The sequence below is a fragment of the Plutella xylostella genome, chromosome 8, assembly GCF_932276165.1.
Source record: "Plutella xylostella chromosome 8, ilPluXylo3.1, whole genome shotgun sequence".
NCBI classification, from domain to species: domain Eukaryota; kingdom Metazoa; phylum Arthropoda; class Insecta; order Lepidoptera; family Plutellidae; genus Plutella; species Plutella xylostella.
In genome coordinates this window covers 3,085,856-3,097,841 of record NC_063988.1, presented here as the reverse complement: position 1 = coordinate 3,097,841, position 11,986 = coordinate 3,085,856, and positions in this window count along the sequence as shown.

The following is an 11,986-nucleotide window of genomic DNA, read 5'->3' as shown; positions in this document are numbered from 1 at the left end:
CCCGTGATTAGATCGTCCATATAGAAATCTTGCCTTGTTAATTTTGCCGCTAACGGATATTTAGATTCTTCTAACTTAGCAAGTCTCTGTAGGCATTTAACAGCCAAATATGGCGCACATGCTGTTCCAAAAGTTAGCCGTAACAGCTTATAGTGCTGTATTGGTTGTGACTCATCCGATGAAAATCTCCAAACTATTCGTTGAAAATCGGTGTCTTCATCAGCCACACGGACCATCCTGTACATCTTCACAATGTCCGCGACGATGCACACCTTGTGTCTTCTCCATCTCATTAGTATGTGTCTCAAGTCTTGCTGCAGCTTCGGACCTACGAGCAGATCGTCATTCAGCGAGGCATTATTAGTCCCTTTACTCGAAGCATCAAAGACGATTCTTACCTTTGTGGTCTCCTTGTCCTCTCTCACTACGGCGTGGTGAGGCAAGTAGACTGCCTTGGGATTCTCAAGCTCATTTTCATTCACCTTTCTCATGTGTTAAACTCAAATATTCTTCAAACACTTTATTGTACTCTTCTCTCAGTTTAGGTTCTCTCTTTAGTTTTCTCTCTAAAATCTCTAGTCTCTTGATAGCTATCTCTTTTGAATTACCATATTGACTCTTAGGATCCTCCGTTGTAAATGGTAGCCTTACCACCAGTCTTCCTTCATCATCTCTCACTGTCGTTGCGTCGAAAATCTCTTCACACCTTTTCTCACTCTTGGTCATCTCTTTGTGTATTGTGTTAGGCTCATTTTCCATCTCCCAAAACTTCTTCAATAAGTCATCTTCTTTCACTTGTACAGTGGGCAGTTCTTCTTTTTAACCTACATAATGGATAAAAAATTATCCCGAATTTGAAAAAAATAACTTTAGCTTTTTGGTGAACTCTTATAATTTTTATGATAGCTACATTTCTATTCTATCGAAAAAGGTGGTTGGCCGCGAAGTTTAAGTATTTTTTCAAGATTTTCAGAACATAATACGTGGATAAGGCAAAGAAAATTACACCTTCGTCACAGAATCTTTTATTTTATTTTAACGAAATAGTCTTCGTCGATTAAAATGAAACTTTTTTGATACGTTAATAAACAAAATACCATTTTAGAAAACATATGAAAGAATGGATTTTTAGTAATAACAAAATATTTATTAAGTAGTTATTACCACTCTGTCACAATTTCAGCTAAAATTAAGCTTGTTTTTGCTATAAATATTTTTTCGCTACTTATTACAGTAAAAAATTAACAGCATAGACGTTAACATCAATGACTAAATTTAATATGATTTTTCCAAAGTTGCACTATTTATAACATAACATATAAACGACCAAAAATAAGTTGACTACAAGGAGACACCAATCGTTACAGAGTGGTAAACGATGTGACATAGTTGTTATTCTATTAAATATGCGGCAGCGTTTTGGAATAAAACAGTTTTATTTAAAAATAATAATTTAGTAACTTACATATAAATCATTATGGTTTCAAGTTAGTCAAAAAATTTACTGGAGATATCTTTATTATTAGTATAACTAATGAAATCACACTTGAGAACCTCTGGAGAGTGAAATATCCGTATTTCAGGAACTTAAAGGACAAATTTGTTCCAGCTACATAAAATAATGTTTATCTGCACAATTAATATTTTCGGCAACCTAAAATTTAAGTAACATAATGAAAATTACGTAATTTGTTAAAGTTTTAATCAGCCATATTTCGAAAATACAGCAGTGGCTCTTAGAACTTGAAAAAAATACTCTTTCCTTTTTTAATTACCTTAGAAGCTGGAAGGACTTTAATGTTATCATCAAACATCCGATAAATCATTCTCCACCATATTAAACAGTCTACCACATTCATCGTCTGTTCTTGAGAACAATAGCACGAAATTAGCTTTTTCACTAACGAAACTTTTTATTACTGCAGCGCAAGTGTATTGGACGTTCCTTTCGCTTCGTACTTTAACCAAAACGTGTAGTTTCTCTTCAATTTTTCTTTGATGAATATTCTCAGGTTGGAGTGTTTGGTAAGAATGTGACAGATTTGTCGTGTGACAGAGGGGTAAAATGTGTTGCAAAGTCGATAAGCATTTAAACAGTAACATAAAGTGTAATATTCACATTTTGATTTCAAAGTAATTGTTATTACCAATGAGTAAATAACAAAATAATAATTTCATTGTATTTTATTTTAACAATTACCTACGTGACGAAGCTGTCGCCGAATAAACACACGCACCCCCTGTCACAATTTGCGGGTGGCCGATACGCGGTGTCTGGATCTCAAAGGAGAAATCTTACCAAGGGGAAAAGGAGACCTTAAACTCAGATCGATGGCAATAAGGACGAGTGGCTCAAACAAATATTTTAAATGGCAACCTACGTGACAGAATGTTACTACTAAAACATTAGGTAGTAAGAGACAAATTTTCAACATTTTTTTTAAATATTTCAGAAATCATTTAAAAATATATATTTTGTTTTACTAAATAGGTAATATCTTCTGGAGTTTAAATAAATTTTAATATTTTATGTTGTCATATATATTTTTTGTAACATTATCGAATATGCGCAGGATGAAGTGGCGGGAGACAGCCAAGATTCGTATGAAATACTCCTCTGTCACGCGGATTTACCACTCTGTAACGTAATTTTAAATACAAAAATATGAATTTATATTTTTGTAAACGTGTACAGCCGTTGCGTTTTTAGTACAATGCACGCCGAAATATAAATAAATAAATAAATATTTGTAAAACTCATGATTTTTTCTTCACAACTGATGGAGACTAAGTTATGTAGGTTAAAAAGAAGAACTGCCCATGTATGCATGCTCATAACATTTGCCTTTGCTAGTTCCTCAGGACCTTTCGCCGCTCTTCCAGATAAAATCCATCCGAATATGGTATTCTGTGCTAGTAGGCTCCCTTCAGATTGCTTAATCAAGCCATCTTGCAATATTTCAGCATACACCTCTGCACCTAGAAGTGTTAGCTACGGTGTGTCGGGACGAGGTGACGTAGTGGGGAGCGGACAAGTGAAACAACCATTAGAGTTGAATGCCTCTATTCGACTGACCAGCGGTGCTTACCCTACAATAATATAACATCCCTCCACCCTTAGCCTAAAAATACTTTTTATAGTTAACGCGTTCACGTGGTCTTTTCGAGCGTCCTTCAAGCAGAGTGGTTGGGCGGTCGTCGGTGCGGCGCGTCGCTGCCGGCCCGCCGGGCGAGGTCGCCGCCTCGCAGTCTGCCCACGGCTCGGGGTCGTGCTCCGTGTGGGCCACATCTGAGCTAGGCCCTGCGCGAGCTGCGCCTTCATCCTCTGCCTGTTCTCCAGTAGCTGACGTCATCATCTGGCTCACATCTTGTGTGGTACGCTCGGGAAGCAGCACTTGCGGCATCAGCTGCTCGTCAGTGTGTCTGCTGGTGGATACGTTCTCTGACGCATTGGAACACTTTACGTCACCGTAATACTCCTCTTCCCGAATTTTCAAAAGTTGATTAGAATGTCTCTTAATCACATTATTATCGTCTAAACTACGCACTAAATACACTAATTTGCCTAACTTGGCAACAATACGTCCTTTAATCCATGATGTTCTTTGATTGTGGTATGACTTAATTAATACAAGTTCATTAATACTAAAGTCCACTACACGCTTGCCACGATAGAATTTACACTGCAAGGACTGATTATCTCTTACAACTTTATCGAGTGTTGTGTCTGACGGTGCCGAGATTGATTGGTGTGGGGTTATTAAATCTAACCGGCACCTCAGTTTGTGCCCAAATAACACCTCAGCGGGCGAGCGATCAGTTGTACTGTGGTGGGAGTTACGATATTGCAATAAAAACTCATTTAATTTTGAACTTAAATCCCGTTGGTTGCTGCCGGATAAAACAATAGATTTTATTGCCCTTTTTATTATTTTTACGTAACTCTCAGCCTGTCCGTTACTACTAGGATTGTAAGGTGGAGAAGTCACGAGTAATATACCATTCTGACTACAAAACTGTTTAAACATTTCTGACACAAAAGAAGATCCATTATCGGAACATATTGTATGAAACAATCCGAACCTTGACATCACTTCACATAGCTTGTCTATAACTACACGGGAACTGTATCCCGAAGACACATCAAACAGCTCAACCCATTTAGAGTAGGCATCAACTATGATTAGGTAAGTTTTACCGTTAATGGGACCCAGAAAATCTAAATGCACACGATGCCATGCGCGTGGCGGGAACGGCCAGGGAGCGAGGGGCGCGCGGGGCGGGGAGGGCCGCAGCGCTGCGCATACGTCACAGCGCGCGACGAACAAATCGATATCAGCTGACATGCCCGGCCAATAAAACCGGTTTCGCGCATCTGATTTCATTTTATATGAACCTAGATGACCTACATGTAGTTCAGACAGTACCTTATTACGACAGACGGACGGGACAACTAACTTGTGACCTCTTAACAAGCAGCCGTTTTCCACCGAAAGTTCATACCTACATGAAAAATAAGGAATGAAAGCCTTGTCGGTAACGGCTTTTGGCCAACCATTCAAAATAAACTTACAAATAGCCGATAACACGGAGTCTTTGTCAGTCTCACAGCTAATATCCTGCAAATTTAAGAAGGTACATCCATCATACACAAAATTTATATAGGTCGCGTTATCAACGTTGCTATCCAGCTGAGCATCTAACTGTATCGATGATGAATCATCCTGTGACGAAGTAGCCCGACTAAGGTAGTCCGCAGCATTATGCGCGCTAGGCACATATTCTAATTTGAAGTTATATGATGATAGGTAAATAGCATAACGCTGCAAACGGTTAGCGGTGACTTCCGGGATGCCTTTGTCGGGATTAAAAATCGAAAGTAACGGCTTGTGATCTATTTTGAGAATGAACGGCTCAGAACGGCCGTACAAATATTGGTGATACTTACGTACACCGAATATTATAGCCGTGGCCTCTTTCTGAATTTGGCTGTAGGCTTTCTCAGGCGAAGTAAGGGAACGCGACGCATATGCGATGGGGCGCTCCACGCCGGGAGCAGCCGCTCCGGCCGCCGCCGGCTCCACCTGGCTCAGGATAGCGGCTAGCCCTGTCGGCGACGCGTCCACTGTCAGAATGAGAGTGGCGTTTGGGTTAAAATGGGCCAACGTTTCGTCTGACGAAAGTACACGTTTAACCGCTGCAACCGCGTCTTCTTGAGGTTTTCCCCAATGCCATGGGACGTTTTTTTGAAGCAACTCATGAAGAGGGCTCATTATGGAAGCTGCATTTCTCACAAAACTTCTGTAATAATTTACAAGCCCTAGGAAGGACTTAAGTTCAGACACGTTTGTGGGAATTTTAGCTTGTAAGATGGACTTAACCTTGCTAGGGCACTTATGAAGTCCATTCTTATCAACGATGAATCCAAGATAAGCTACAGAATTTTGAAAAAGTGAACATTTTTCCTTTTGTAACACAAACCCTGCACTTTCTAACCTTTTAAAAACTTCTTCTGTTAGCTAAATGCTCCGTGTCATCCGTACCTGTGATTAAAATGTCATCTTGGAACAATAGAACTTTATCTAGGCCCGATAGCAGTTTTTCAATGGTACGCTGAAAAATAGCGGCTGCACTTGACAAACCAAACACAAGACGCGTAAACTTATACAACCCTTTGTGGGTATTGATGCAGGTTAGCATTTGGGATGCTGGGCTCAGGACCAGCTGATTATAAGCCCGGGAGAGATCAAGTTTGCTGAACTTCTCCCCCCCATGGAGCTTAGTGAACAACTCATCCACAAGTGGCAGGGGATATTTGTCTACAATCAACTGCTTATTCAATGACACTGAGTAATCAGCACAAAGTCTAACTCGACCGTCTTGCCTCAGGACAGGTACTATAGGACTAGCATAGTCTGATGATGTAACTGGAACCAGTATCCCTAACTCAACTAATTTGTTTAATTCATTTTCAACTTTCTCCTTTAAGGCAAAGGGAAGACGCCGTGATTTATAATAAATTGGTTTGGATCCTGGCTTTAGGTTTAGATCAACAATTAAATCCTTACAACATCCTAACGAATCGGAGAACAGAGTCGGGTATTTATCAATTAATTTGTCTGTCAAACTATTGCAAGAGTTTACGGAGGATATCTGTAAGTTGAACTTAGCTATGAAGTCTCTGCCTAATAATGATGGACCACCATCGCGAACCACATAAACAATTATATCAGCTGTTCGTGACTTGTAAGAAAAGGACAGGTTGAGAGTTCCGACAGTTACAATGTTGCTACCATTGTAGCTCTGCAGAAATACACTACTGTGTTGTAACGGAGTGCCAGAAAAATATTTTAAATAAACTAACTCCGAGATGATAGTCACAGCTGAGCCTGTGTCAATTTCAAAGTTTAAACTCACACCATTCACAAGTACACATTCACGCATAGGTTCACCACGACTGCTACGTATATTATAAATAACACGCTTACCATCATCGCCGTCGGCATCGTCAGAGCAACACTCAATAAAATGATTCACTCTTTTTCCAGGGCACGCCTTCCTAAGGTGACCCTTGACGCCACAACGGCCACATTTATATTTTGCAAACTTGCAATTTACACTTTCATGGCCAGCATAACCACACGCCGAACAACGCACAGGACCTCCGCACTGGTCTTGGTTACGGCTGCCGCCGTCCGTGACGCCTCGCGAGCCTCGCGCGGCTGCCAGCTTGTGCACAGGCAATGCGGCCTGCACGGGGGCTGGCGACGCCTGCGCAGCTCCTAGCCGCGCCGACTGGATGCCCTCCGCCTGAGCCAACGCCTTGCTGAGCGTCAGGTCCGACAGGTCCATGGTGAACAGCTTGTCGCGTTCTGGCCCGGACACCATGCCCAGTACGAAGCGATCCCGTAGCGTTTCATCCAGGTTGCTAGAGACGAAGCTGCAGTGGATCGCGAGTCCCCTGACTCGCGCCGCCCATTCCGCCATGCTTTCCGCCGGGTACACTACATAATTCCGAATTACTTTTTTACGAATATGAAAATAACGATTTTTAAAATTTCGAATTTCATAGTTCCGAATAATTCACAATCCCGAATTTTAAGTTTCCGAATAACGAAAATCACGAATAGTTTATAAACGAAATTTCAAACAACACATTCATTAAAATGACGAAAGTCAATTTTCCGAATATTATTATTTCGATGTTTCAAAAGTACGATTTTTTATTATATCGAATTGTTAAAATTACGAATCCCGAAGTTTTAATATTCCGAAAATACAAAATCCCGAATGTTTCTTAGTTAACAAGAAATGGTTATATGAATAATGCAGCATAATGCGTAAAAACAATATTTTTTAAGCTATATTATGTGAAACGCTCCGCTCCGCTTCGCTGCGCTCCGCTTTGTTTTTCGATATCTATGTGCACCTAACACGCTCCTCCTCGCTTTGCTCGTCGTCGCACCTATCTTTAGGTTTAGGTCCTAAGGTTTTTAAGTTAAACACCATAAAAATCCTAGCAATTGTTTTGCTCTAAATTTGAAACGCTCCGCTCCGCTTCGCTGCGCTCCGCTTTGTTTTTCGATATCTATGTGCACCTAACACGCTCCTCCTCGCTTTGCTCGTCGTCGCACCTATCTTTAGGTTTAGGTCCTAAGGTTTTTAAGTTTAAACACCACAAAAATCCTAGCAATTGTTTTGCTCTAAATTTGAAACGCTCCGCTCCGCTTCGCTGCGCTCCGCTTTGTTTTTCGATATCTATGTGCACCTAACACGCTCCTCCTCGCTTTGCTCGTCGTCGCACCTATCTTTAGGTTTAGGTCCTAAGGTTTTTAAGTTTAAACACCACAAAAATCCTAGCAATTGTTTTGCTCTATATTTGAAACGCTCCGCTCCGCTTCGCTGCGCTCCGCTTTGTTTTTCGTTATCTATGTGCACCTAACACGCTCCTCCTCGCTTTGCTCGTCGTCGCACCTATCTTTTGGTTTTGGTTCTAAAGTTTTAAAGACGTTTATGTTTTTTGTCAAAATCACGAATTATGATATTTCCGATCGGGATTTGACTTTTTCGTGATTATAATAAATCGGTATTTTATTTTTCGTATATTAAAGTAATCGTATTTTTTAACATTCGTATATTTAACAATCGTTATAACAATATTCGTGATTATAACATTCGAAATTATAATTTTCGTGAATATTATAATTCGGTATTTAAAAAAATCGGTATTGCAATATTTCGTAAATTACATAATCGGGGTTATCAAATTCGGAAAAAAGTTTTTCGGAATATTTGGGTGTTCCCCTTTCCGCCATGTGTTGAGTCGCGGCATAAAACTTGTACCGCTCCGCGAATCCACATTTTGTAGTTTGGAAATGATCGTCCAGAAGTTTTACCACTTCAGAATAATTCAGAGTCCCCACTGTTTTCGGCAATGCTAAATCGCGTACGAGTTTATAGGTATTCTCTGACAAACTAGACAAAAGGATCGCACGTCGTTGCGTGTTTTGAAACTATACAAGACCAGAACGCACCCATAGTGTTCTAGCACTGTATACTTTCAAGTGAAAAAAAATAATATTTTACTTGAAAATATACACGATTTGTGCGTACTAATCGCGTATACTTTCAAGTTGGGATTTACTGAATCGTTCTTGAAAATATACATTGCTATTACGCACATTGCTTGATTGGCGTACTTGTCGCATATAATTTATACCTACATGCTGATTCTGATTTACTAAACTATTTCGGTAAATGTACATGACTACAATTTACTTGTTCTGCCTACCTACCTGTAGAATGTTCTACCTATAGAATGTTAATAAATAAAGATGAACAAGCTCTAATTTGATTGATAAATTGATATTTATAGCAATCATACTTGCAAGTAGGAATACAATAGGTACTTATCTTATTATTTTTAAGAATTAAGAGTAATACCTACTACACTCGCGAGCAATGAAAAAGTTCCAGTGACGATAGCTCCTGAACGGAAAAGACTAGCTTAATGACTTCGTCGGTAATATTAAAGTAAATTTAACAGCGCATCAAAATATTATTATAACCAACTAAAAACGTAAATTTTGATCAAAACCTAAATTAAATGTTTTAAAAAATTGGGATCATTTGGTGTTGACTTTTTGCTACTTAGACTAATTCATTGCTCGTGAGTGTAGTAGGTAACTATTACCCTATAGACCTCAGACATATTTTTCACCAAGTTTTGAATTCACCGTAATTGTCTTTTATGAATTGTTCTACACCCTCTTCTGAGATAATTTTTACTATTTACAACAGTTCCACAGTTTAATTTAAATCAATTTAACTGTACGATGTAAACAAAATCACGTTACGAAAACAATGCCAAGTGCGGAATGATGATGCAATGTTTAGAAAGCAATAGACTTATTACTATTTCGCATGAAAGAAAGAGAGAGCAACAATTCAAAAGTGCTACCTGGTAACTAATCACGTATAGTTTCAAGTGCTCGCATTGCCACTTGGCACTTGAAAATATACACGATTAGTACGCAGTGGTAACTGCTGCAGTATATTTTCAAGCCATAATTTTGGCCTAACTTACTTGAAAATATACGCGATTAGTGCGTAATGGCCTTGTATACTTTCAAGTAAATCATGGCGCCATTTTAATTTGAAAATATACGCGAGCAGTCCCATCCTCTGCGTTCTGGCCTTGTATAGTTTCAAAACACGCCACGTCGTTTACATAACGATTTGTCCACTTCACTCCCTAAATCATTGGCAAGAAACCATTGCTCCAGTCTATCCTTGTATAGACTCCAGTCCTGCACTTCATGATTAAACACGGAGAGGGATCCGACCGAGATTTTTGCCATTTTGGTTAAGTATTATTGCACGCACGAGGTTACACTTGAACTTTGGACCCGCCCGTCGCCAGTGTTAGCTACGGTGTGTCGGGACGAGGTGACGTAGTGGGGAGCGGACAAGTGAAACAACCATTAGAGTTGAATGCCTCTATTCGACTGACCAGCGGTGCTGGCTTTTTTTTTTTTTTTTTTTTATTTGGCTCACTAAACTGAGCTTAGTTCTTACAGTTTTCAAAAACAGTTGCCTAACTACCTTACAATGAATAAGCCCTACTAGAAGTGAGCACAACATGCATAAAAAATTAGAATTAAATTTTTACAAAAATGAACTTAGTGCTATTCCAATAACTTAATTATTGAACAACTTATGCTACTTACTTAAACAAATTATTTACAAGTTTTTATCATTATCAGTTATTTACTTACCTACATTTTAAAAATAAAATACCGTTCGGTTACGGCTTTTTAACGGATTTGTACTTTAATAAATATACTTACTTAATACATCAATTAAATACGGTCTGTAACAATTACTTAGGATCCACTTCCGTTTACAGGACTTAATAGTTTCACTGGTATTAATCATTGAGTATGAAGGGTACACCCGAGTCCGCGTTGTTCTATGGTATTAGGGTCAATTCAGACGTACCACAACCACACCACAGCCACAACCACACCACAACCACGCGATGTGGTCGGGCGTATATTTTGTATTGACAATGAATAATCCAATTCACACGTGCCACATTTTGCCGTTGTTATCGACCACCTGTGTAATACGACCACATCGCAACCACATCGCAACCACAGCGCAACCACATCGTAACGGCAACGCCGCCACGCGGCGGCGGCACCGCGGCAACCTGTTTTCCATATTAACTGCACACGACGACGTGGTTACCACATCGCAATGACAGCGACAACGCAACCACATCGACATTTTGTCGCTGCCACAACGCAACTGCAAAAAGCCGCTGTCACACAATTCACACGTAACCACAGCTTGACCACATTTTGTCGCTGCGACGTGGTGTGGTTGTGGTACGTGTGAATTGACGCTTAATAAATGAACTGACTTGATTTGAACTTAGGACTGTTTTAATTTTAATTATTATGTTTTGAATCTACAAAAAAGAAAAAAAATCGTTCTCCTGTCGGGTGGCGGGAAAAATATTTCAGTTTTCAACGAGTAACAAGGTTACGTTCAGAAACTGCTACCTACATACCATTAATTTCATTACCCATTTTGAACACAAACATGTTTTCTAACTTTGTTTTTCATAGTATGTATTAGTGTTAAAAGAAAAGTTAGTTATTTTGCATTTACTAATTTTATTTTACCTGCAAGAGTTGGAAGACGCATCAGACTATATTCGGGAAGTTTCGTCCCGTTATTGTTCTGAGAACCAACATATATTTTACTCTGTGGTTGTAAATGACTGATGACGTGACAGGTGACTGATATCATGATTGTCAAGACAGCACTGAACTGAACTGACAGTTCCGTTCAGTGTTGCGATTGATACGGCAATTGCCGTAATATACGGCATTCCAGGATGTTTTTTCAGATTTTACGGCATACGGCAGGCTTTTCATTACCGTATCAAATAATACGGCAATTCAGCTTTGCGACAAATCACAATGGATAATTATGAAAAAATACTATTTTTAATCAGTTATTTGATTATGAAATGCAGCACGTAAAACATAAATATACCGAACTATATCGATATCGCTTTTTTTCGCTTTCGTCAACTCTTAAATAGGTAGAATATGGACTTCTAGAGTGTGGTTGTTTATGGCTAGGTGAATTACCGTTTCGTCTTTCATTTTATGAATTTCATTTTATGATACATGTTTAACGTGAATGCAAGAAATACATACATACTTAGATTTTTACGCTCTTTTGTATAGATATCCTGACATGGGTAGCAAATCGAACTTTGGTTTGTGTAGCATTTACTATTGTCAGTAAATTGAACTTGGATTACGGTCGTGCTTAAGTAAAATTGTACTTTCGCCATTTCTTTCCTCCTTATTGAATAATGGAGGCTTCGTAAAATGGTGGAAGAGTACTATTATGACTAAAAAAAATCATTGCATTTCATTACACGTAGAAAGTATTTACGGCAATT